This window comes from Mustela lutreola, chromosome 1, assembly GCF_030435805.1.
Source record: "Mustela lutreola isolate mMusLut2 chromosome 1, mMusLut2.pri, whole genome shotgun sequence".
Classification (NCBI taxonomy): Eukaryota; Metazoa; Chordata; class Mammalia; order Carnivora; family Mustelidae; genus Mustela; species Mustela lutreola.
In genome coordinates, this window is record NC_081290.1 from 249818791 (window position 1) to 249846285 (window position 27495).

At 43.3% G+C, this 27495-nt stretch overlaps 1 protein-coding gene across 2 annotated transcripts in view; it reads left to right on the forward strand.

The window, feature by feature from the left end:
- The window catches only part of NELL1 (neural EGFL like 1), an 847777-nt gene that overhangs the window by 10249 nt on the left and 810033 nt on the right, over positions 1 to 27495 (forward strand). The window lies entirely within an intron of this gene.

The following is a 27495-nucleotide window of genomic DNA, read 5'->3' on the forward strand; positions in this document are numbered from 1 at the left end:
TCTAAAATATAGTGGGAGAAACAGTCAGTGCACAAGGAATTATTGAATTACAATTGCTGTACTTACTAGGAAGGGGATGTATAGGCTTCCAAAACAAAGTAGTACAGGGAGATCTGATTGAACCAGCATGGAGAGATAGTAGTGGTCAGGTAAAGGTTACCTGGAAAATTGATGCGTCGGCAGAGACCTGAGAAATGAATAGTCAGCCTGGTGTAGGACGGGGTGGGAATTCAGAGCACTGTGGGCAGGGAAAATAGTGTGTATGAAGGTCTGAAAGCAGAAACGAATAGAAAGGTGTCTAGTGTGGCTAAATGGTGGCCAGTGGCTGGAGAGGCCGGCAGGGGCTGGGTTACCTTGGACCCTGTCGCAGAACGGATATTAGTTGATACCCAGAGGCTTAGACACATTGATGGTTTATGGCTGGTATCTGTTCTGAAAGGTGGGAGGCCATGTACACTTGTGAATGATTGTAATTCTTCTCCTCGGTGTAGCATCAGGTCAATCATTTCATAATCTACTCTCAGAACAGGGGGGGTCTTTGTAAAGGTCGCTGCAGGGAGTGACCTCATTGGATATGATAGGGAGGCAGCTTGGATGTTCCTCTGAAAAGTTCTGGCACGGTTCTTTACAGTTAGCCTTTTGTGAAGACAGCACAAAGGATTATTTTAGGGGCACCTGGGTGGCTCACTGGGTTAAAGCCTCTGCCTTCGGCTCAGGTCATAATCTCAGGGTCCTGGGATCAAGCCCTGCTTGGTGGGGAGCCTGCTTCCCCCTCTCTTTCTGCCTGCCTCTCTGCCTACTTGTGATCTCTTTTTCTCAAATAAGTAAATTAAAAAAAAGGATTATTTTAGAATGGCTGGACCAAGAGCTTAAGAGCTGAGATTTACATATTTACTCTAGAGATAACTTAGGTCTTGTTAATGGTATATAATAAATATACAGATATTATATGATGATACATAACAAGATCAGGGGTATGCTAATATCCATTTACTCTTACTAAGGGGTTAAGTTTTTGAGCTGGGTATGGTTAAGAGAATACAGATGGAATTACTTTTCTTTTTGCCTTACAAGGTCTGCTCATTTACTGTTGAGAGGTCATGCTTCATGAAGGCAGAAGTCATTTCTATTTGGATACATCCCTACTTCCCTAGAACTAAGTACCATGCATGGCATATAGTAGGTAATAAATACACATTTTTAATTGAATTAAAATTTCCTCTGTCTCATGTGCTCCATGAAAGGTTTATTGCCTACTTGACTCACTATTCATTCATTTATTTATTCCACAAGTGTTAGCTTCTTAGGCAAGAATTCTGTTACTTTGTGTGATCTTTGCTTTGGCATCTACCTCTGGGATGTCTGGCAGGCTCCAGCTGTGGGGAGGGATTTTCAGCTTCTTTGGTGGGAAGAGTAACTTCATTATGGGAGGTTGACCGAGGAGGACTTTCCCTTAAGGCTCCTTGTGATTGCACTGGGCCTCCCTGGATTACCCAGCTGCAATCTCTGCACGTCAAGATCTGTAATTTAATCATCGGCTAAAACCGCTTTGCCATGTAAGGTAACATATTTACATGTTCTGGCAGTTAGGACACGGACATCTTTGGGAGCCATTATTGTGCTTACCACACGGTCCACCCTCTAGTCCCCAAAGGTTCAGATCTGTTCCACATGCAGGATACATTCACCTCACCCCAATATTCCCCCAAAGTCTCCTTATCCAGTCTCGTCAGATGAAAAATTCCAAATCTTATTTTCTACATAATCTAAATCAGGTATGACTCTGACTCTGAGTATCATAAATTTGGGGGGAAGACTCCTCTCCATCTATGGATCTGTGAAAAGTAGGAGACAGGTAATCTGCTTCCCAAATAAAATGGTGGGACAAGTGTAGGATACCTATAATAGGTAGACCTAATAATAGAATGGAAATTGGAAGAAGAAAGGGGCCACTGATCCCAAGGAATTTTGAACTCCAGCAGGGCAAACTATGTTGAATTTCGGGGCTTGGACGTAATCCTGTGTGATCCTTGGTTCTGACTTCTGGGCCTGTGACTCATTCCTTTGAGTTGTTCTTCCTTTTTCAGGCAGCATAGAATGTGTTTGTTGTTGAATAGTTTTATCAGTCTGTTTCCTGCCTGTAGAATTTTCGAAGTCTGTCAGCTTTTTCTCATTTCGTCTTTCAGAGGTTTCCTTCAGTCCAAGTTGGCAGTGTTTCTGCTGTAACATTCTTAGGAAACTTTAGGGTCTCCTGTCCATTGGACAAGAGGTCTTTCTTAGATAGCCCCATCTCTGTTCCTGTCCTGTGCTAAGATGGCTGAGGGGATCCATGAGTCACATACCTGATCTCTCCAGAAAGACCTCTGTGTCACTGAATCTTCTAAACTTGATCCTTCAGAAGCACTAGCAAAAGGTTGATCAGCTACACCTGTGGTTTTCACCCAGAGCAGAATTTCCTGACAGTGAATCTCCTCATTTTATTGTCTTTTGCAGTGTAGGTAGGCTGAGAGTTCTCCCATTCCTCAGGCCCTAGTTTCTTCCTGCTCATCAGCTCTTCACTCCCTCTCTCTATTTCCTCTCATCTTTTACTCTAAGCAGCAAGGAGAAACAAGACTGCATCTTCAGCACTTTGCTTGGAAATCTCCTCAGCTAAATACCCAAGTTCACCTTTTACAAGTTTTGCTTTCTGTGTTATTCCAGGACACAATTTAGCTAAGCTTTTTGTCACTATGTAACAAGGATCCTGTGTCTTCCAGTTTCCATTCCTTTTTAGCCCTTGCCAACAGCATTTTTAATGTCCATGTTTCTACCAATGGTCTGTTCTCAATGATTTAAGTATTCCCTAGGATGGTACAGGTTTTCTCTACCACCCTGTTACTGCATTTTGAGTTCTCACTAGCAGAATCTTTAACATCCATATTTCCACTAACAGTTTGTTAGTGGCAGCCAGGGCTTTCTGTCATGCTCTTCAGAATTTTTTCGGCCTCTGCTCATTATTCAATTCCAGAGCCACTTCCATGTTTTTAGTTAGTTGTTATGGGAGCATCCTACTTCTAGGTGAAAACATCTATATTAGTTTCCTGTTTTGCTGTAACAGATTGCCACAAATTGAGTGGCTTGAAACAAAACAAATTTATTATCTTATAGTTTTGGATGTGAGAAGTCCAAAATGACTTTTGGGAGCAAAGTGTTGGCAGAGCTGTCTTCCTTCTGGAGTCTTTACAGGTATTTAGACCATTTATATTTAATGTCATGATTGACCTGTTTATATTTAAATATATCTTTTTGCTATTTGTTCTCTATTTGTCCTATGTATTCTTTATTCAATTTTTTTCCACTTTTTGGCTTGTTTTGGATTAATTAAAGTTTTTTTTTCAATGATTTCATTTAATTTCCTTTGCTGGTTTTTTAGCTATAACTCTGTTTCATTATTTTAATGGTTGCTTTAGGCTTTATAGTATACATCATTAAACTATTACAACCCACCTTTAAGTAAAAGTATACAACTTCATGTATATTATAGGAACATTTCAATAGTTTACTTCTCTTCTCCTGGTCATCAATCTATCATCACACAGTTTACTTCCCATCCCACATTATTATTTCTGTTTAATCAGTCAAGTATCTTTGAAAAGATTTAGATAGGGGCGCCTGGGTGGCTCAGTGGGTTAAAGCCTCTGCTTTCGGCTCAGGTCATAATCCCAGGATCCTGGGATCGAGCCCCGCATCGGGCTCTCTGCTCGGCAGGGAGCCTGCTTCCTCCTCTCTCTCTGCCTGCCTCTCTCCCTACTTGTGATCTCTATCAAATAAGTAAGTATAATCTTTAATAAAAAAAAAAAAAAAAAGAAAAGATTTAGATAATAAGAAAATCAATCACATAATTACCCATGTAGTTACTATTTTGTTTTTTTGGTACCTTGTGTGGATTCTTATTTCCATCTGATATCATTCTCATCCTGTCTCAAGGACTTCCTTCATCATTTCTTGTAGTGCAGGTCTGTTGGTGATGAATACTTTTAGATTTTGTGTGTCTGAAAAAGTATTTTGTTTTCATTTTTTTGAAAGATTTTTTTGCTGGGTATAGAATACTGGGTTGACACTTTTTTCCCCCTTTCAGTACTTTAAAGATGTTGATTCATTGTCTTCTCATGTACATTGTTTCCCACAAGAAATCTGTGTAACCTTATCTTTGTTCCTCTGTAGGTAATTTTCTTTCTTCTGATTTTAAGACTCTTTTTCTCACTGATTTTGAGTGATTTGATTATGGTGTACCTCGGTGTGATGTTCTTTCTTTCTTTCTTTCTTTCTTTTTCTTTTTCCAAAGATTTTTATTTATTTATTTGACAGAGAGAGAGATCACAAGTAGGCAGAGAGGCAGGCAGAGAGAGAGGGAAGCAGGCTCCCTGCTGAGCAGAGAGCCTGATGCGGGGCTTGATCCCAGGACGCTGAGATCATGACTTGAGCCGAAGTCAGACGCTTAAATGACTGAACCACCCAGACATCCCTGTGTGAGACCTCTTGTACTTAATCAAATTTGGAAAGAATTTGGCCATTTTTATCTTTAAATATTTTTTTCTGTCCCCATCTCTCTTCTTTAGGGACTCCAGTTACATGTATGTTTGGCTGCTTAAAGTTGTTCCATAGTTTTCAGATATTCTGTTCATTTCAAAAATTATAGTTCATTTTTCTTTCTGTAGTATTTTTGATAGTTTCTCTTGCGATACTTTCAGGGTCACTAAAATTTTCTTCTGTAGGGTCTGCTATTAGTATCATTTAGTGTTTTTTTTTTGTTGTTGTTGTTGTTAATCTCACATATTATGGCTTCATCTCTGTAAATTTATTTTGACTCTTGAAAAAATATTCCATGTCTGCTTTTAAATTTTTGAATAGATGGAATACAGTTATAATAACTGTTGTAATGTCCTTGACTGCTAATTCTATTGTATCAGTGGTGGGTTAATTTTTCTTGATTAATTTTTCTCCTCATTACTACTTCCTTGCATGCCTGATAATTTTTGATTGAATGTCAGGCATTGTTATTTTACTTTGTTTAGTGCTGGCTGTTTTTGTATTCTTATAAATATTTATGGTATCTTTCTAGGACATAGTTAAGTTACTGGGAAACAGTTTGATCTTTTTGGATTCTACATTTAAGGTTTCTTAGATAGCCCAAAGCAGTGCTAATGTAAATAGTTAGAGTAGAGCTAATTATTTGCCATCACTGAGGTAAGACATTCTATGTGCTCAACCCAATTCCCTATGAATTGTGAGAGTTTTCAGCTTCAGTGGTAGAAATAGGTAGTATTCTCTCCTGTGTGTATTTTGAGCACTGTTACCTTTTGGGTGCTGGTTCTGTGTTTTTGGGTAGTTTTCTCATATACATGTAATCCACTGAGTACTGATCTTGAGAGAGATCTGTATTTTTTTCTCTCTGCTTTTGTCTCCATTCATGTATACTTTCCTATGTAATATAAGTGACTTGGTTTCCCCTGACTCTCTGCTTCCCCACCTCAACTCAGGGAAGTTGCTGGGCTCTGACCCAGCTTGGGACCTCTCCTGGAGCAATAAGCTTGGGTAATTGTAGGACTCATCTCTTTTGTTTTCCATTTTTCAAGGATTACTGCCCTTCAGTAACTTATAACCGATGTTTTGAAAACCCCTGTTTCATTGAGTATTCCTTTTTTTTTTTTTTAAAGATTTTATTTATTTATTTGACAGACAGAGATCACAAGCAGACAGAGAGGCAGGTAGAGAGAGAGGGGGAAGCAGGCTCCCCGCTGAGCAGAGAGCCCAATGTGGGGCTCGATCCCAGGACCCTGGGCCTGACCTGAGCAAAAGGCAGAGGCTTTAACCCACTGAGCCACCCAGGTGCCCCTGAATGTTCCTTTTAAATTTAAATTCAGATTAATTCAAATTCAAATTAAAAATTTGTTTCCTTGACTTATTTCACTCAGCATAATCTCTTCCAGTCCCGTCCATGGTTTCACTTATTTGTGGAGCATAACAAATAGCATGGAGGACAAGGGGAGATGGAGAGGAGAAGGGAGTTGAGGGAAATTGGAAGGGGAGGTGAACCATGAGAGACTATGGACTCTGAAAAACAATCTGAGGGTTTTGAAGGGGTGGGGGGTGGGAGGTTGGGGGAACCAGGTGGTGGGTATTGGAGAGGGCACGGATTGCATGGAGCACTGGGTGTGGTGCAAAAATAATGAATACTGTTACGCTGAAAAAATAAAAAAAAAATTCATCTAATTAAAATGTAAAAAAAAAAAATTGTTTCCTTGCCCATGCTAGCCATATTTCAAGTGGTCAGTTGCTTTATGCTGGGGTTAGTTACTCTGGTGGACTGTGCAGGTCTGAAGAGGCTCTGAGATTTTACTCTTTTACTATGCCACATTTAATATGGGCAAGCTACAAAATCCCATCTTTCAGTAGTAGTACATGATAGCAACTAGCAAGCTACCTGACTCACTGCCGCAGAGTACTTCCATTTACTCATTGATAAAGTGGGATAATAATAGTATCTGCTATATATGGTTATAGTGAGGATGAAATAAATTAATACATTTAAGTGTTGCACCTGTATTTGGTACATGGTGAGCTCTCATTGGATGTGAGTTCATACATTTTTAAGTAATAGGATATAACTTTGGCCTTTTTCTCCTACGTGTATCATCTGTCTTGTGTGTTATTAGTGTCAGATTTTAACCTGCAGTGGTAGATTGGGATAGCGGGAAAAGCAGAGGGCTGGGGAGGGGGCAGAACTTTATATGTAACAATTTGTATCATCCTCACATCCTTACAGCCACATAAAGTAAGTACTTTTATTGCCCCATTTTATCAATGAGTAAATGGAAGTACCTTAAAGGAGTACTTTGGGGTGCTTAGTGGGTATGTCACTCAATGTTCTCAAGCGTCAGATTTCTTACCTGGAAATGAGAAGAATAACACATAGACTGGCTGTAGGGATTAAATGACAGTGTATGAGAAGCCATGGAAAGGTGTACAGTGTAAAACACAAATTCATTATTCTTTCCTTCATTTATTTTTATTCCTTCTCATATTTCACCATCCTAAGTCCAGCTCTGAGTTGATACATATTAAGGGAGGGAAAGAAAACCTTCATTTCAATGCTAGCCTGTTAATATTATATTGATGAATTTAAGTAGAAAGCTTACTTAATTAGCAACACTCCTAAAATACCAACTCCACAGCCTGATAGGATTTATTTGGGGGCTGGCCAGCCTTTTAAGGTTGTCTTTGTCACTGTTGTCCTTGTAGAGTGCAGAGAATTGAGTAAGTAAGATTTTTATTCCCTTCTTACTTGAAACAAATTATATTTTACTGGGGGTTGGGAATGGGGGCGGAGAGAATGAATGGCTATGTGTGAGCCTGACATAGATCTTCTCTAAGCTGAAAAACATCCTAAATACCAGCTTTAGAGTGTCAAACATCGTTTTAGAAAATCTCTGCTTTGCTTTGAATGGGACTCAGAGAAGGTCTGAGGGTTTGGAACTGTACTTCTCTCTGACTGACAGTGCCTTGCTGTTAAGTAGTTGGGAGAATGTGTCTGTCCATTGGTGTCTCCTTTATAAAAGTGAATTAAAATATGCATGAGTGAAGATTCTTTAATGTGTTGCTTTTTTTTTTCCTTCTGTCAGGAAAATGCTACCTTTCTGGACGTCTGTTTTAGAAGAGTTTCTAAAGAAAAAAAAAATAGATTGTATCTTTCAAGTCGTATGTTTTACGTGACAAGATAGAACAAAGGCTCATGTGGGATACTTCAGGATGATTGAGGCTTTTATCACTTACCACATTCTGGGATTAATGCTAGGTGTTGTGGGAGACACAGATGAATAAGGCAGAGATCTTGACCCCAGTGAGGTTATCGTCTAGAAGGGCAGACACGGAATGCCCTTAGACACTCTCCTATACAGGGGAGGAGAGTTGTCTTTGTAGTGGATTATAGATAAGATCCCAAGTATGCTGAAGAGAAACTTCTCACTGGATAACTTGGGGAAGGCTCCTTGGAGGAGGTAGCACCTGAAGCAGACCTTGCAAAATGGACAGTAATTAAATACACCACTCTTGTGGACTCATGTTCACGAAACAGTACTTGAAGCTTGAGTTACAGCTCTTGATGCTTAGAAAATCTGAATAAGATGGAGTTACCCAAAGGGTTTGTTTAATGCTGATCTTCCACATTTCCTGCCACCCACTATTGCCCAAGTCTGAATTGTTTTTTCTGTTGATTGGATGCGCCTAGTCACTAATTACCTCTGGGAGCATTTACAAGTCAACCTCACTTTGAGTGGAGTGATTTAGTATAACTTTGCATTTAATCAATTAGTGGAGGGATTCAGTTCACATACCAGCATCTCCCCAATATAGGTATTTTTGCTCTTGCCAAAATAAAACTGAAGAAAGCCGTGGGAGTGGAGAGGGTTTTCAAGTTCCCCTCTGGGCAAATTAACACCTGCAGTGGCATAGTCTGGAAAATCATTCAGTGGCTGTGTGACTAAATGTATATAATAGAGAAAATAAATAATTTCCCAAATATGCACACTTCTAACATCTGCACTGAAAGCTGTTTTCTTCGTCATGCTCCTTCTCCCATCAAATAGTACATTAAGGACAGCAGAGATGGAGAGAGACAGCAGAGAATGTAAAAAGATAATAATTCTTTTAGAAATTATTATGCATATGTACCAATTCCAGATTTTGGGCAAATTACTTTACCTCTTGGCATGTGTTTCCTCTCAGGACATTGGGTAATAATGATAATGTCTATAATACAAAATATTCTTTTGTTTGTTTGTTTTTTAAGATTTTATTTATTTATTTGACAGAGATCACAAGTAGGCAGAGAGGCAGAGAGAGGAAGGGGTAGCAGGCTCCCTGCTGAGCAGAGAGCCCAACGTGGGGCTTGATCCTAGGACCCTGAGATCATGACCTGAGCTGAAGGCAGAGCCTTTAACCCACTGAGTCACCCAGGTGCCTGGATACAAGATATTCTTAAGGGTTAATTTAGATAAATATTAAATTCATTGTAAACAACAAAAGAAATTAAATGTTAATCAGTATTATTACTAAGCATTCAACAAGTATAAATTTTTTCATTAACTATGTAGCTAGTATCTACTACTATATACTAGGCACTTCCCAGTACAAGGAATTCAGCAGAAGCAAATCAGACAATATCTGGCTTTTAAGAGGAAACAGACAATAAGCAAATAAATAAGTATAAAGTTTGGATAACTATAATTTTTTTCAATTTCAGATGACTTTAAATAATTTATGCATTCATTTAAAAATATTTTAGTTATTTATTTGAAAAAGAGAGAGAGAGAGCATGAGCCAGGGGTAGGGACAAGGGGAGAGGGATGGGGCAACCAGCTTCCCCACTGAGCAGGGAGCCCTACTTGGGCTCAACTCGGGGCTCGATCCCAGGACCCTGAGATCATGACCTGGGCCTAAGGCAGACACTTAACTGACGAAGGCACCCAGGTGCCTTCAGTTTATGCACTTAAATTCAGGAAAATATTTTTGTTTTTTTCTTTCAAAGAGTATTTGCAATTACCTACTGTACTTAATTGTTGGGCACAGCAAAGATGGCGCTAGCCGGAAGAGAAGGCAGGGCTAGCGCCATCTTTGCTGTGCCCAACACTTAATGCCTAATGAGGATGGATAACTTGTCTGAACTGATTTTTTTTTTTTTTGAAAAGGAGGGTTGTCTCAACTCCTAAAGTTTGTCTTTCATCCTTCTCCCAACACTCTTACTTTTGTACTATTTTCATAGAGTATCCTACAGATGAAGAAACAAGATCTAGAGAGTTCCAGGAACTCACGTTATCAGTAGTGATGGACATAGGGTTTGAACTTGGGTCTATACCTGCAGTCTGTGTCTTTGCCCCCCACTCCACCTCCTGCTTGTGTTTCCTTAATGCATGAGAGCAGGAATGAGTACATGAGTGCAATCCAATAAGAGACAGCTTCTCTTAAGAGAAACCAAAGGACGTCTGCTAGAGTATCTTTTGACAGGTATTGTAAATCCACCAGGACAGATGGTTGTCTCGTCAGTTGGCGAGTTCCATTTAATAGAATTTTATGATTCTTTCCCTTGGCGGGGTGTGCTGAATGGCTGCAGACGAATGCCTGGTAATCTGTTTGACAGCCCAAACAGAACATGCAAGAAAGTGAGAATGAACCACGGGGCTCCTCTTGACTGTGTATCCATTTAAAATGTAGTCTCTGTGGCCTGTGACCAGAGTTTTCTTTTCTTTTTAAAGATGTTATTTATTTATTTGACACAGGGAGAGAGAGAGAGGGAACACAAGCAGAGGGAATGGGAGAGGGAGAAGCAGGCTTCCTGCCGAGCGGGGAGCCCAAGGCGGGGCTCGATCCCAAGACCCTGGGATCATGACCTGAGCTGAAGGCAGACGGTGAACGTCTGAGTCACCCAGATGCCTGTGACCAGGATTTTCTTGAGAGAGCACTGTGGGCGAATGAGATGGGCACTCACTGCAGTAGTCTTTGATGAATGCTGTGATTCTTAATTGGGATTTATTTTAACATATTGGGACTAAATTCTTTCCTATGGGAACACAACTCCAAAATTAGAATGTAAATCAGTGGAAAAATAACATTTGATATGCAAATATTTTATTTAAATACTTTTCCTGGATGCAGCCAGTGTGTGAAGTGGAGCCGACTCATACCGATAAGCGGGCTAGCTCAGTCCTCATGCTTACATTCTGGGAAAAAATAAGGCTTGCAAACCGCCGGGCAGTTCAGGGTTGCAGAATAGGTGCGGGACCACGTGCCTGGGGAAGCAGGTTCTAGAATGACTTTCCCTTAACTGCTGGGTAGTTTACTTCTCTGGGCCTTAGATCTTTTAAGCCATACTTTTTTTTTTTTTTTTTTAACTTGACAAGGAGTTATTCTGCAAAACAAAAGAAAAATACATACAAGCATGAAGGATAATAGAAGCAACAACACTCTCACTGTCCCCCAGAATCAACAAATGTTAACATTCTGTCGCATTTGCTTAGAGCCTTAGAAACAGTTGCAGAATAAGTTGAAGTTCCTATGTTCTCGTCCCTGTTCCTTTCGTTTCTCAGCCTCCCTAGAGACCATGCTAATCTGGTAGATGATTGCACGGTATGTGTGTGTGTGTGTGTGTGTGTGTGTGTTACCACATTTATGTGTGTCCGTATACAAGAAATACAACAGGGAGGGCGTATGTATGGTGGCTAAGTGTACAGCCTCAGGAGCCAGACTGTTTAGATTGAAATCCCTGCTCTGACTCTTGCTAGCTGTGTAATGTTGGGCAACTTCTTTAACTTCCCTTTGGCTCACTTTTTTCCCATGTATGATATGGGGATCATAAAGCATTTATCTCATAGGATTGTTCTCTGGGTCAAGTGAGTTCATTCATATAATATATAGTACATTACCAGGCATATGGTAAACATTCAGTGAATGTTAACAACTGCTTATATAAATGGCATCACACAGTATGGATCTTCCTGAAACTTATTTCACTCCCCATTATCCTTTTGAGGACCTGTGGGTCTGGTTCATTAGTTTGAACTGCTGCGGAACACCTCAGTGCATTCATCCCTTTGCTTTTTTTTTTTTTTTTTTTTTTTAAAGATTTTATTTATTTATCTGAGAGAGAGACAGTGAGAGGGAGCATGAGCGAGGAGAAGGTCAGCGAGAGAAGCAGACTCCCCGTGGAGCTGGGAGCCCAATACGGGACTCGATCCCGGAACTCCGGGATCATGACCTGAGCCGAAGGCAGTCGTCCAACCAACTGAGCCACCCAGGCGTCCCCATCCCTTTGCTTTTTGATGGAACTTTGGCTTGGTTCAGATTTAAGACAAACTATATTTTAGTGTGCACTTTTTGTGCGTGCCTCCTTGCCCATGGTTCTTAAATTCTTAATATATGTACCTTTCCATAGAGAGAATTTTTAAAAAATTTATTTATTTTTAAAGATATTTATTTATTTATTTGACAGATAGAGATCATAAGTAGGCAGAGAGGCAGCCAGAGAGGGAGAGAGGAGGAAGCAGGCTCCCTGCTGAGCAGAGAGTCCAATATGAGGCTCGATCCCAGGATCCTGGGATCATGACCCGAGCCGAAGGCAGAGGCTTTAACCCACTGAGCCACCCAGGCGCAGAGAGGATTCTTTAAGGGAATCCTTAATTGTCCAGCAAGCCAGTCCTGTGGTTTACCTTCAATGATGGAAATAATGCTATATCGCCAGGCAGTTCATACTATTTTGGGCTACGCTGTCAGAGATAATTTAAAGGAAGACACATTTTGACTTAATGGCAATGCCCTTCTGTTGCTCCCTCATTCCAGTCACATTGGCCACCGTTGTTTGGTTCCATGAACACACCAGGAGTTTCCCTGATCCATACCGTCATTTCTCCTTGTAAAAGTCCTGGAAGCCCATGTCTCTGCACTTTCTATATCTGGCTCTTACCCTTCATGAGGCCTTCCTTCACCTGTCATCTTACCTGGTCCCCTGTTCCGCTCTCAGTCACCACTTCCTGGTGTTTAGTCCTTCAGAGTTCCTACCGTAAATGGAAATGATATATTTCTTTCTGTTTCCTTTAACTTTGTTTCCTAGTCTGTCATAGATCACTGCGTGTCTCTACTCATTTTGTTTTCTGTTCTGAATCAGTACCCAGCACGACGCTAACTCCTGGCACTTTTGGTACTCAAGAAAGACTTGTCCAGGTCGAGGTACCTGTGACCTCAGAGTAAGTCTATATCCCCTTCTCATGAGATAGGCTCTCAGAGATTTGCAGGGAGCTTTTAAGGTCTCACATCCTAACTTTCTTTCTTTCTTTTTTTTTTTTTTAAAGATTTTATTTATTTATTTGACAGACAGAGATCATAAGCAGGCAGAGAGGCAGGCAGAGAGAGAGAGAGAGAGGGAAGCAGGCTCCCTGCTGAGCAGAGAGTCCCATGTGGGACTCCATCCCAGGACCCTGAGATCATGACCTGAGCCGAAGGCAGCGGCTTAACCCACTGAGCCACCCAGGCGCCCTCACATCCTAACTTTCTTTAGGCTAAACATTTCTGATATTTGGGGCAGTTCCCCCATTGTTTTTTCTCCTTTGAATATCCAACTCTTTGTCTATGTCCCTAATGATGTTTGACATCTTAAACTGAACATGGTACTTCCAGCATGGGCTGATCAGGACATAGTATAGCACCCCTTTCTTGTTCAAGTACATATGTTCCTATTAATATTTTGCATGTTTCACTGTCACAGAACTAACTCATGATAAACTTATTACAGACCAAGACCCCACGGAGGCTGTTTATTTGTTCTCACTACCTCTGACCTCTGAGTTCTCCCTTCTTGAGCTCATGCAGTTGGTTTTTTGGATTCATGTTTATATCTTTATGTTCATTATCATTAGATTTTATTACTGTCTGTAAAGGGAGAGGGCTGGATTAAATCACCAAGGTCACTTGCAGCTCTTAAAAATGGAATCGATTCTTCCAAAACAGCATTGTCCAGTGGAAGTTTATGGGGTGATGGAAATGTTCTATATCTGTACAGCCCAGGACAGTAGCTACGGGCCAGATGTGGCTGTTGAGCACTTGAGTTGTAGCTACTGTAGCTGGAAAACTGAATTTTAAATCTTACTTAATTTCAAGCATTGTAAATATAAGTACCATATGTGGTTAGTGGCTATTGTATTGGACAGCACAGTTCTGGAGAAAAACTTTCAGATTTTTAAGAGTTGAGAGGGTGTGTCTAACATATATGGGAAAATCAACATGGGGATAGAATGGCCTGCTCAGGATTCATTTACTCAGTCAGTGGTCTTTTATTTATTTAATAATAGTGTTTTTCTTTTTCTTTTTTTTTTCCCACTGAGTGTCATCAGTGTGTTAGGCACAATATGAGGTGCTAGAGATTCAGCTGTGAAGAAGACAGTCTTAGCTCCTGCTCTCAAGGGACCTCTATCAGGTGCAGTGGTTCTCAGCTCTGGTTTCATATTAGAACTACTTGGGGAACTTTAAAAAATTCTGATGCTGAGGACCAATCTTTAAGAGATTATGATCCACTTACGAAATAAGTAAGTCATGGGGATGAAAAGTACAGCATAGGGAGTGCGGTCCAAATAAATGATAACTTTATATGCTGACGGATGGTAACTCTGCTTAGTGTGGTGAACATGGCGTAACACAGAGAATTGTGAACTCACTAGGTTGTGTACCTGAAACTAATATAACATTATATGTTACCTATACTTTTTTTTTTTTAAGATTTTATTTATTTATTTGACAGAGAGAATAGATCACAAGTAGGCAGAGAGGCAGGCAGAGCGCAGGAGGAGGAAGCAGGCTCCCCGCTGAGCAGAGAGCCCGATGTAGGGCTCCATCCCAGGATCCTGAGATCATGACCTGAGCCGAAGGCAGAGGCCTTAACCCACTGAAACACCGAGGTTCCCCCGTATGTTGCCTATACTTAAATTAAAAAATAGAGATGATGATTTATTTGATCTATCTACTGGGCTGCCCATAGTAGACTTTGATAGTCTTATAAAAACTCCACTGGTGGGGCACCTGGGTGGCTCAGTGGGTTAAGCCACTGCCTTCGGCTCGGGTCATGATCTCAGGGTCCTGGGGTCGAATCCCGCATCAGGCTCTCTGCCTAGCTTCCCTTCCTTTCTCTCTGCCTACTTGTGATCTCTGTCAAATAAAATCTTTAAAAAAAAAACCACAAAACTCCACTGGTGATCCTAATTGGTAGTTAGGGCTCAGAATCTCTGGGGGGGGGGGGAGTAAATACCTTTTTGATAAATAGGGTCAAGTTTAAAGTTCTACTTTGATGGGAAGGTTTCCTGCATATTTTGGAGTCTCCCACTTGATACCCACTTGACATAATCCAACCCTCCCTCTCCCCAAAAGAAAGCTTTTAGCTGTCAGAAACATGGTGGTCTGTGAAATCAACAATTACATGGCCTTATTTGTTGGGTCATGGTGACTGACCTGCAAACATATCCCGAAGCTGTGAGCTCTGTCTTCTTGCAAATTGTTATTATTCGTCTTCAAACTGGGTTTCTCTGTGTGGTACTTTTTTCATCTATACTTTTGGTCAGTTCAGATTCTGGAACTTGAAGGTAGCACTTGGCCCCAATGGGCTAAGAAGAGTGAGGAGCCATATGTTGAGGAGATGGAAGGAATGTTGGCTTGGAACCTTTACGGAGGAGGAGGCTTATGGTTGTACCACTCAGTATAGTCAGGGCTTCGATGTGGCTAAGACCAACAAGGACTGGGTTCTTTCTCCATGTTCATCATGGAACACAGGAGGCTTCTGGAGCAGGCTGACGAGCATCATTTATGTAGAACATTGCTGGTTGTTGTGAATGAGGGAAAAGAGAGCATGACAAAGCATGAGCTGACTTTTAAAGCTTCTGACTACAAGTATATCACTTTTGCTCAAAGCAAGTTCTGTGCCCAGTAAGGAAGTGACCTTCCCGTGGGAATGGCAGTAAATATTTGTGAACGATAATACAGTTTATTACGGTCTTCCTTTCTCATCTCGGGTATTTGGTTCAGCCTGCTTTTGGCTCTGGAACATACTTGTCCCCCTGCCTGTCTCTAGAAAGAGCATCTAGAAATCTTATGCATTCATGGGCATGGAGTCAATGCCTACTATCCTGTGGCGGGTCTTTATATCAGATATTCATTTGCCTCCTCTTGCTTCCAATGTGCATGAACAAAAAAAGTACATTATTTGCTTCCCATACACCCAAAATATAATGTTAGATCAGGGCTAGAATAACTTACATAAATATATATATATATATTTTTTTTTTGGAAAGGGGAAGAATGGGAGAAACACAATTATAACAATTTTGGGATTTAAGGGGGAGATGTTATAAGGGTCCCTTATGTTAGGAATTAAGTGTGTTCTTTTGTTCTCGAAATAGATCTCCAGTCCGTTGTTTTCCATGGCTCTTGGTTTCACTTTTTTGGGAGTTCCTATTCTTCCGCTATCCTCGGGGGTGACTGAAAAACTGTCAACCCACTTTTTCCCCATAGAAGGTTGGGAGCAAAGTGTTGTTTTGTTTCTTGAACGGTTATAAACTAGTTGAAGATTGTGTGGCTCTTTGGCTGTAAAACAAGAATAAAACTTAGTCATTTCTGTCATTGATTTAATTCCAGTCTGTGTATGTACCAAGGGCCACACTCACAGTTTATTCTGGTTACATTAAACCCACCAGGTTTTCATGGAAGAGCCAGACTCTTTTCACCATGTTGTCCAACTGAAAGGATTCACTGGCACTCCCTTGATTTGTTCAGATGTTTTAACAATGAGTGGGTTTTCTAACCCTTCATTTGATCCTTATCTCAAGGCTGGTTTTTCAGTTTTACCTGTCATTCTAAGGAAAGGACAAAAAGTTAGGTCTCTTTCAACCCAGTAAGCCCTGGCATTTCTTTCTTTTTAAAATTTGTTTTTTTTTTTTTTAAGATTTTATTTATTTATTTGACAGACAGAGATCACTAGTAGGCAGAGAGGCAGGCAGAGAGAGAGAGAGGAGGAAGCAGACTCCCCGCTGAGCAGAGAGTCCGATGCGGGGCTCAATCCAAGGACCCTGGGATCATGACCTGAGCTGAAGGCAGGGGCTTTAACCCACTGAGCCACCCAGGTGCCTCTGCCCTGGCATTTCTGACTCTCCATTCCCCTTCATTTCCATCCACAAGGCGGCCAATTCTTTTCTCTTTCACCTTGTCTTATTTTGCTGGGGCCACTGTATCAAAGTGCCACAGATTGGGTGGCTAAAACAACAGCAGTGTATTGTCTCTAGGTTATGGAGGCCAGAAGTCCATAATCAAGGTGGTGATGGAGTGAGTTGGCCCTTCTAAGTGCTCTGAGGGGAGGAGCCATTTCAAGCCCCCTTTCTTGCCTTGTAGATGGTTGTTTTCTCTCTGTGTCTTTTCATTTTTCCTCTAGGGGAATCTCTGTGTCTTTATTTCCCCTTTTTACAGGGGCACCAGTCATATTGGATTGGGACCCACCCTCAGACCTCGTATTAACGTGTTAACCTCTGTAAAGACCCTGTCTCCAAATATGGTCCATTTTGAGTTACTGGAAGTTAGGGCTTCAACATTTGAATGTGGGTCTGGGAGGATGTAATTCAATGTATAGCACATCTCTTTCCTCTTGTCCTTGTCAAAGGTAGCCAGTAATAATCAAGACACATACTAACTTTCTGTGTTTTTTCAAGCTCATCGGATTCATTTCTAGTTTATTTCAGATGACAGTTTCACCAAATGTTTCATCACCATATAATATGAATAAACATCTTTCTGGCCTCTAATAATACGTTCTGCCCACTGCCAGAAGCCAGTATTCTTAGTTTGTTGTCATCATATTGTGGTAGCACCCCCATTCTTGAACCACTATGTGTATTGATAGGAAGGCTGGATGTTTACAGTAAGCAACCTTCAATTCTTAGTGATTTATAATATCAAGAATTTATTTCTTGCTCAAGTTACAGGTGCATCATGAATTGGCCACCTTTCTCCTTTCTATTTTCCTCTCTCTGAGACTGGGTGCGATGTCTACCAGTAGCCCAGCCGTGGCTGTGGCAAAGGGAAAACAGAAATGGTGAATCATTCAATGGCTCTTAAAGCTAAAGGTTGGAAGTGTTGTGTGTCACTTCTGCTTCAGTTTCATTGGCCAAAGCAAGTCATAAAGTTAAGCTTTAAGGCAAGGGAAACGGAGAGTACCGTTCTGCAAGGAGGGGCAGTAAATAATTGCTGAGCCTGGTTACAGTCTAGCATGATAGGCTATTTTGATATTTTTAGAGAAGTTGAGAGAGATGGTAGACGGAGTTGACACCTTGGGACGAGGCAGGTGGGAAGACTAGAGCCAGGCATGAGGAGAAGGACTTTGACCTTAGCACTGAGATCTAACTGGAGTTGGTACCAGTGGGCTCTATCTTTCATCAGAGCCCTAGCAATTTAGGACCCAGCGTTGAAAGAATCCTTGCAGGGGACATCATAAGGTTTTTATCCCAGACCTTCAAGTTACAGCTCTGTAACTTAGTAGCTGTGTGACTTTTGTCAAGTGACTTCTCCTCTCTGAGTCTGTGTTTCTCATCTGTCAAAGGGGCCAACAGTATCATCTGCTTCATCTCCCCCGTGTAATAAATGTGTAACCTTGGACCATGGTACTTACATATACTTCCATTTCTTCATCTGTAAAATGAAGGTAGTAATAATATGAATGCATAGGGTTGTTGACAGAATTTAAGGATGTAAAACATTTAAGCCAATGCCTGCCTTGAGAAAATGCTCAGTAAATACTAATTGTTCTTATAGTTGTATTAGCTGAGGTGATACACAGTGCCAGACACACAGTGAACACACAATAAATGCAAGGTAATCGCTTTCTGCACTAACATTTTATTGAGGAGTGCAAGTCTAAGAAGCCCGAGTCAGAGAGGGGGGACAGAAGCAGAGAAGGAGAAAGGACAAGTACAACGGCTAATTCCCAAGCAGGCCACAGTTTCCTGATAAAACGAATTACTCAGAGAGATCACATATCCTCATGTTCAGTGCAGTAAGGGGGGAAAAGAGAATTTATCTATGACTTCCAACTCCCTTGGATCCAAGGTTCCTCCATGAAGCATCTATGTCCCCAGACTTCTGGGCTGCATGTGCGCAGATGGCTGTGAGCCCTGAGACATCTCCTGCCTCGGTGGCATCAGGGAGGCCCTTAGAGCCTGAGGTGAAAGGGGGGTGGCATGGGTTAGGAATGGTTGCAGCAAAGATATGAGCCACAAAAGGACCTGGGAGCAATGTGCAGAGCAGGCTGGAGTCTGCAGTGCGGTGGTAGTGGTGGTGGCGGTGGGGCGGCGGCAGCAGAAATGTGGCTGCGTCATCACAGGAATAGTGGAAGCACTTGGCAGGGCGGTCAGGCCTAAAAGCAGAGCAAGTGTGTCAATCTGATGTGTCCCGTAAATAAGAGTCTGCAGACACTACTTTGCCCCGTTTTCTCATGTTACAGATGAGGAAACTGATACCCAGTTTGGGGAAGGATTTATTTAGGGTGCTGCAGCTTGTTGGTTACAGATTCTAAATTAGAATCCAGTTTTTACGAAGAGTTCATTCTGAGGTTTCCTAATCCTTAGTTTTCTAGTTTTCTAGAGTTCTAGCTCATCTTCTTCTCTCCACCCACCCACCTACCCATCTATGCATCCGTCCATCCAGCCAACATCTCTGTGGTTGGCCTTAACTGCAGGCTTCCTTTCTCTCTGGTGCTGGGCTGGGCATATCTCACAGAAGCCCCGGGCACTGGGAGAGAAGAGCCGCGGGTTGCCTCTTTCTCCTCACTTGATGACCTCTTCTGCTGTGGCGTTTGGGAAGCCAAGCTGTCTGCGGAGCTGAGCCAACAGGGTGGAAATTGGATGCACTTGGACGCTTGATGGATGGAATGACTAAGGTTGTCTGGGCCTGTGGGGAGGGAAAGCAGGGGTACGGTCTCTGGCTCGAGCTCCAGTGTATTGGCAGTGGCTCTGAAATGTAGGGAGAAGACAGATTTCCAGGGAGGACATCTGGCTTCTGTGAATCCCCTAGGACCTTCGACATGACCTCCCGGTGGAGCCAAACCCTCAGAGAGGCCTGGTGGCTCCCTCCCTGCCAGTTTTTTTTTTTTTTTTTTTGAATTGAAGTGTAGTTGACACATGATGTTACATTAATGTATCAAGTGTACAACACAGGGATTCAACAAATCTCTACATTATGCTATGCTCACCGCAAGTGTAGCTCCCACCTGCCGCCTTGCAACAGTATCACACCAAATGTGTTCCCTGCGTTGTTTTATTCCTATGACTTATCCATTCCCTGACGGGGGGCCTAGCTCTCACATTCCCCTTCCCCCCAATTGCCCATCTTTCCCCTTCTCCCCTCTGGCAACCATGACTTTGTTCTCTCTTTTAATAGGTAAGATTCTGTTTTTTGTTTGTTTGTTTTGTTTTTTAGATTTCACATGGAAGGGAAATCATATGCTGAAGGAAGTGAAAGTATAGTTAGAAGATAAGCAAATATGTAAAAGCTTATTAATAACATTATACCATTCACATTAATAGCTAATAGTTATTGTGCCTGGCTAGGAGGGTCCTATTGTGTCTCAGTGACCTGGACTTAGACTCCACGGACAGTCTTAGTGAGCCCGTGGACCTCCTAAATTGCACACACATCTTTTTCTTGGGAAAGGGCCTATTGTTTGCATTGTATTCCCAGGGATGTTTGCAGCCTTTCACACACATAAGCATTGTCTGGCATTTCATCCCTTTTTCAGTTGAGAAAACCAATACCTTGGAGAGATGAAATGGCGGAATCAGTACTTGAACCCAGTCCTCTTTGATCTCAAACCCTGTGTGTGATCCTCTTTGCCGTGGTGTACTCCCATGGTATTAGTAAGGGGAAACTGAGGGACATAGTGGTCTGTCCATTCTGCCAGCTCTGATTGGTGCCCAGAACTGTGCGTGACTGCTGGTTTGCACAGAAGGTCACTTGGCTCACTCATCTTGGAAAGCAGTGATCTGAAGGTGCTGTGCCTCCCCTCGGGTACCATGAGGAGGGTGGCAGTGAGGAGCACCTATCCCTGTCTCCGCTGAGGCTGGGGCCAGTGTGTGGCTGCACAAAGAATGTAGTTTATATCTAAGGAGGAACTTCTGGATTTCAGAGTGAGTAACTGCAGGAGGGGTGATATCTATCAGAGTTGGATTTGTCTGAAAAAGTTTTGTCTCAAATCAGGAGAAGGGTACTGAGTCCCAGAATGCTTCCTTCGGTCTGTTTTTCTCTATGGTTCAAGGTGCATATTATTCTCCTGATGTCCAAAGGTCAGCAATGAGTTAATTGACATGTCCAGGCTGGGGTTCTCCAGTTTCCTCAAGCTGCAGCCCCAACAGGGGCATCTGATGCCCGTAACACTTAACTTTGCTCTTCACCTTGAGAAATGTAGTTCTGCGCATGCCCGAAGAGGAGGTTTGTACCCCTCTGAGGCCTCTGGGGCTTTTGTTGCTTTGTGAGTTCCTTTCACACCTTGACAAGCTGCGAGGCTTTAATGGGCTTCACACATATGGGAAATGGCCTGTTGAGGTTGTATTGTGTGAATTGAGATCACACAGGGAAAGCATTCTGTGGGATTTACTAGGCTGATGGTCCTGGCTGACTGGAAGAGGAGGAGGGAGCTGGAGCCTTGGAGCTCATGGCCGAAATAAGCATCCTGCGAGAGGGAACAGCAGTTGGGTTGGGCTGGAAAGGGGATCGCTGTGAGTGGGTGAGTGGGACATGTGAAGTATGTGAGTGAGTGCACATCTGTGGCTCTGGGAGTGTGAATGTGGCCTTGGGCTGAGCCTGGGTCTGTGCCTAGGAGTAGGGTTGTGTATATATAGTCACTAAGACCTTGGTTTGAATTCCAGACCCACCGTTTACCAGCTGGGTAGGCTCGTTAATTTGCTTCTTTGCATGTCAGTTTCTCATCTCACAGAGTGGCTGTAAGGATCAGAATAAAAGCCATGCGTAAACAGTGCTAGATACACACCTGACATTGCTAGGTGTTGAGTCCGTGGCAGGTGTTAGTGTTGTGATGGCAGCAGGTCTGTGCGAACATATACTAAGGGTGTGCATAGTGCGTGCACTCACATTAGTTGTGTCCCCAGCCGTCTCAGTAGACTCTCTGTGCCTAAGGGGCTTTTCCTCCTGCAAAATCACTCGTGTGCTCTCCAGCTCCTTTTCCAGAGAAGCATTGCACAGTGAGTCCCCACTGGGGCCCATCTTTCTAGGATTTGGCCCGATTTTCTTTGGGATTGTTCATGGTTTTTTTCCCTTTTTGAGTCCTTTCCCCACCCACCCTCATTTTCCCAGGGTTCTTTGGTTCTTTCCCAGGGTCATTGGTCGGAGAGGAGGTGACCAGAGGGATGAGTGATCCAATTTTTAGGGGTCCACCTGCTGCCCTTGAAATCTAGATGCACATTTGCCGTTTCCTCCTGCTCGTTCCCTCATTGTTCTTGTGCTTGGTGGATCTGAATGAGTGGAAGAGGACGCGTGAGTTACGTTCCACCTTGAAACCTCACATCAGCTTTCCGTGGTAGATACTAACACGCTTTCTCTGTTTTGAGACTTCTGTTTACCTTTTGACGTGATCTACTTTATTGTCTACGTGTAGCCACCACAGGATTTCCTGATCCCTAAAGCTTTGGTTAAAATAACTGTCCATCTTAGAAAGGAAGGGTTCTTAGACCCCCATCTAATCATAACCTGTTATTTCAATGGTCTGTTTTGAGGACTGTGCCCCCAGCGAAATTGGGAGCAATTGTGGAGCAGAAGGGATTGGTTGTGGGTCCTGAGCAGAGTGTCGGGCACATCGTGGGTGGTCTACATAGGCTGGTTTGAATGCGTGTATCATAAAGCCATGGCTCTTCCCTGGAGGAGCCCACAAGGCTGGTGAGCCCAAGTTGTCCCCTGGACTGTGGTTTTTGTCCTCATTCTGAATTAATGATGTGGGGTCTTATTATAGTTCTGCTAAGGTTGTGACAGGTCAAGAAGAGTGTAGTTGGGGAGACAGTGCAGGTACGTGCGAAGACGGTGAGCCACATGGGCCATTACCGATGTTCCTGGAGGACCGCTAGGTGGCGAGTGCTGTTGGAGGGCTGAACATTCAGAGCGGATTTGGGGTTGACTGGATCTGGAGGACTTGCAAAAGGAGGAGCAGAAGGAGGAGGGTTGGGTTTGGCTGAGAGGTAGGAGGAGGCAGAGGATGCAGGGGGAAGGAAGCTGGGGGCTCAGGGGGAAGGTGTGGCTCGAGCAAAGGTGCAGAGAGGGCATGGTCAAGGACATTGCACCAGACAACTTGGCTTACATAAAGAATTCATGTGAGAGCGTGTGGGTAAAAAGTCTGGAAAGGCAGGTTGGAGCTTGGCTGTGAAAAGCTTTGAATGTCAGGCTTAGGAGCTTATTGTGGGGAAAGCATGGGGGCTTTGGTATCGTTGAGACCTGGGGTCATTCAGTCTTTCAATAAGTCATTTGTTGAAATGCCAGCAGCTGTTGCCCAGTGCTGAACAGACAGTGGGGAACGTGAAGACCAGCTGCTGTCCTTGCAGAACTTACCTTCTAGTGGAGTCAAGTCCTAGCTTTGGGATTTGTTACCTGGGTAAACATAGACCGGTTCCTTAAAGTGTCTCAGTTTGTCACCTGTAAAGCAGGGCTAGCCCTAACGGAGTGAAATAATGGAAATGAAATTGCCTCATACCCAGTTGGTATCACAGTAGTGTTGAATTCTCCCTTCCTCTTCCTCCTTGCCATTTTCCTTTCCTCCCCTTCTTTTCATGGGTGGTGGGGAGCCAGTAGCTCTGCTCTGTGCCTGCTGCTCGGGGAGGAGGGCGCTTCACCTTCTCAGCTGCCTCTGGGCCGACCACTTACGGTTTAGTGATGTCCGTAGGCACTTGATCTCATGTGTTCGCCTCCTGGAAGTGACTGTAAATTGGCATAGATCAAGGCAGTTCACCAGCAATAGAAATTAACCTACAAGGACCTTTGAAGTTTCTCCAGCCTCACTGCAAGTTCAGAGTGTGGTCTGAGCTTAAGTGAGATGATGCCCAGAGAGAACCAGGTCAGGAGTGCTGGCCAGGAGGGGCAGGAACAGATGGAGATAGGAGCTAGAGACTGAAGAGGGGAGAATGGGAGACGAGAGGAGAGGAATGGCCCTAGTCTATGGGGAGACTCTACTGGGCATGGGTAGACCCCACGCAGAAGTTTATTTTTAATTCCTGTAAGTGTTGGCTTATTGCCTACTGCATGCCTACCCCTATCTCACTGCTGAAGCTGTACAGAGAACAAGAAATCCAATCCCCTGCCCTCTTGGCGCTTGTACAGAATCAAAAGAGACAGATAATCATATGAGTGAAGATGTAACAAGAAACCATTGACTAGTGATGAGGACCATTTGTTCATTTATTTATTCAGTACCATTTTGAGCGTCTTCTATTTGCTAGCTCGTGTTCTGGGTGCTGGGAACACAGCAAGCAAGGAGACAGTCTTTATCCTCATGGATTTCGCATTCTGGCGGAGACATAGTTAATTAACCAGTAGACAAATAAATACATAATATGGCTCAACTAGTGGTAAGTGCTATTAAAAAAAGGGAAGATAACAGAGTACAGGTGACAAGAGGGTGTTTTTTAGATCAAGTGCATATAAAAGGCTTTACTAAGGTGATAGTAGAGCAGGGACTGCCCTGAGGTGATGGAAGAAGCCATATCACAACTGGGGAAGAACATTCTGGGTAGGCAGAACTGCAGGTGCAGAGGCTCCAAGCTTGGTGAGTTAGAGGAAAGTCTAGAAGGTCAGGGTGGCTGACGTGGGGAAGGTGAGAATGACAGCAGCAGGAATTAAGGTCGAAGAGGGAAGCAAGAGCCAGATCATCATTGGCCTTGGAGGTTATGGAGGGGAGTTTGGGTTTTATTTTCCATGGGCGAGAAGCAGGTGGAGGATTTTGAGCAGGGCAGTGATAGATGATTTGCATTTTTGAAATCTGACCTGCTGCTCCATGGAGGATAGAATGCAGAGGGCCAGGAACATACTAGAGAGATCAGCTTAGGAGGCTGGCGGCAGGAGTCCCAGGGAGATGGTGGCTTTGAGTAGGATATCATGGGGGAGGAACATCATTCAGCTTTGGGATATACTTTGCAGGTAGAGACAATTGGACTCGTGAATTTGCAGTGGATTGAGTATGGGATATGAGGGAACTGGTGGGATCAAGTTGGCCTTCTCGGTATTGCCGCTGGGAAGTTAGTGGGGGTCCTGCTTCATTCAGCCATATTAGGTCAGGTCATCTTTGAGGATCTTCTTGGATATGTGCAAGGAGATGTTGAGGAGGGCATTGGGTTCTAGAAATACAGAGTTAAGGGCGGAGATGGGGCTGGAGGCATCATTCTGGGTGTCATCAGCATGAATGCGGGATGCAGTGAAGGGAGTGTGAGAAGCGCATTCAGGGCAGTCTGTCACAGTGGTGGCCCTGGACTCTCTCTGGCCACAGCACCTGGGACTTGTTAGAAATCCAAATTTTCAAGCTCCTCCTTAGACTGACTGAATCAGAAACTCCGGGTGTGGGTCTGGGGATGTGTGTTTTAACAAGCCCTCTAGATAAGCCTGGAGCAAACTTCAGACTGAGCCTTGAGGAGTGAGTATAGACAGAGACAAGGTCCAAAGATTGAGCCCTGGGTCCCTCCTACAAATAAAATCAGGAGGAGCAGAAGGAGCCAGCAGAGGGGACTGAGAAGAACCCTCCTGGAACGTAAGAGGAAAACCCCATGCTTCGCGGTGGATGCCAAATGTTTAAGAAGGTGGTACGTAGCCGGGTCACGTGCTGCTGAGGACTGATGGAAGTGAGGACCAACGATTATCCGGAGAATTTGGCAACATGATTTTTCTTCATCTTACCTACAGTAGTTTCAGTGGAGGGGCTGGAAGGGATGCTTGTTTGGGGTTAAGTCAAAGAGAGAAAGGAAAGCGAGGAAGCAGAGACTGCCAGTAGAGGTAAGCGTTTTATCAGGTTTTGTTGTAAAAAGCAGTGAAAGAGGCAGCAGCTGGAAGGTGATTTGGGGTCTAGGGAGGTTTTGCTTTGTTTTGTTTCAAGGTAGGAGATATGATACTTGAAAACAGGGAGGAGTCCTGTTGTAGAGACGATGAAGAATGATGCAGGACAGAAGGTGTGCTGATAGTGGGAGAGAGGTCCTTGAATAGGTGGCAGGGGCTGGAATCCCATTTGTGAGTGGAGGGAGGGATGTCCGGAGCAGGGCAGGCTGATCCTTCAGCAGGAGGGAAGGGGGAGGGGATACACAGTACAGAGAATGATGCATACAGAGGATGATGAATATAGGGCCATGACTCACAGGTGCAAAGATGAGGTCGTTTTTAAAATGTTCTCAGTGAAGTAAGAATGAGGTCATCAGCCGAGGGCAAGGGGAGGTGGTAGAGGTTTATTATTATTATTTTTTAATATTTTATTTATTTATTTGAGAGAGAGAGACAGAGATACTGACAGAGACCGCTAGTTAGAGGAGAGGGAGATGCAGGTTCCCCGCTGAGCATGGAGCCGGATGTGGGGCTTGATCCCAGGACCCTGAGATCATGACCTGAGCTGAAAGCAGATGCTTAGCCCACTGAGCCACCCAGACGCTCTGAGGTGGTAGGGTTTTTTTTTTTTTTTTTTTTTTTTTAAGATTTTATTTATTTATTTAACAGACAGAGATCACAAGTAGGCAGAGAAGCAGGCAGAGAGAGAGGAAGCAGGCTCCCCCCAGATGCGGGGCTTGATCCCAGGACCCTGAGATCATGACCTGAGTGGAAGGCAGAGGCTTTAACCCACTGAGCCACCCACGCTCCCCTGAGGTGGTAGAGTTTTGAGGTGAGAGAAGAAGATATGAAATAGAAGAAAATAAAATGGGGTGATGTGATATGATAGAGCATGCTTCCTCACGTGCTCTCCATCCTCTCACAGTGGGAGTGTGAGAGGGCAGGGAGGGGTTAGAGTTTCTCCCACAGGGGCCATCTTTGCCCCAAGAACCCGAAGAACTCACTGGCTGAGGAGGGCCACCTATTAATACATAGGTATGGCACAAATGTAGATTCCAAGCTGCCCCCAGTCAGGAAGAAAGTTGGGCACTCAGCCCAGGGTTGAAGCTGAGCCTTCTCACTGTGCTTTGGGATAGTCTTTAAGTTCTAGAAGCTTTAGGGTGCCTGGGTGGCTCAGTTCATTAAGGTTCGTGATCCTGGGGTCCTGGGATCGAGCTCCTTGTCCCATGGAGAACCTGTTTCTCTCTCTCTCCCCCGTCCCTCCCCACGCTCAATCTTGCGCTCAAATAAATAAATAACATCTTAAAAAAAAATTCTAAACCTTCTTGGATTTTACCCTTCTGAGAGAAGACAGTGATGCCCTCGGTCTATGGGGCTTCTAAGAGCTGCACTCCATTAACCATTGTTCAAAATGTGGCCTTGGTTTATTTACTTTATAGAACATTCTGTATTTATTTTTAAAATGGTAAAGTACTTTATTTTCCCTTAACAAAGGAAATAATCCTAAGTGTATAATGCAAAAGTTAATAATTTCTAGACGTTTTTTTCCTTCCACCATAACGCCATTCCCCAGTCATGCATGACCTTCTCTACTATTATTTTTTATTTTCATACTCTTTCATTATTTACCCCCCGCCCTCTCCCACCCTTCCACTCCAGAGCTCATGCACACTCTTGAGTCTGAGTCTGGTTTGAGTCCTGGCCCTCCAGCTTGCTATTTTGACTCTCATATTCTCCACTGATGGGAACTACAGCTGCCTGGATGTAGCTAATTACAAAATTTGGGGCAGGGAAACTTCACAATGGCCCTGGGGTAGTCACTTTCAGGCATATTTGGGTTATCCCCCCAAATGGCCAAGGTGGGGCAAA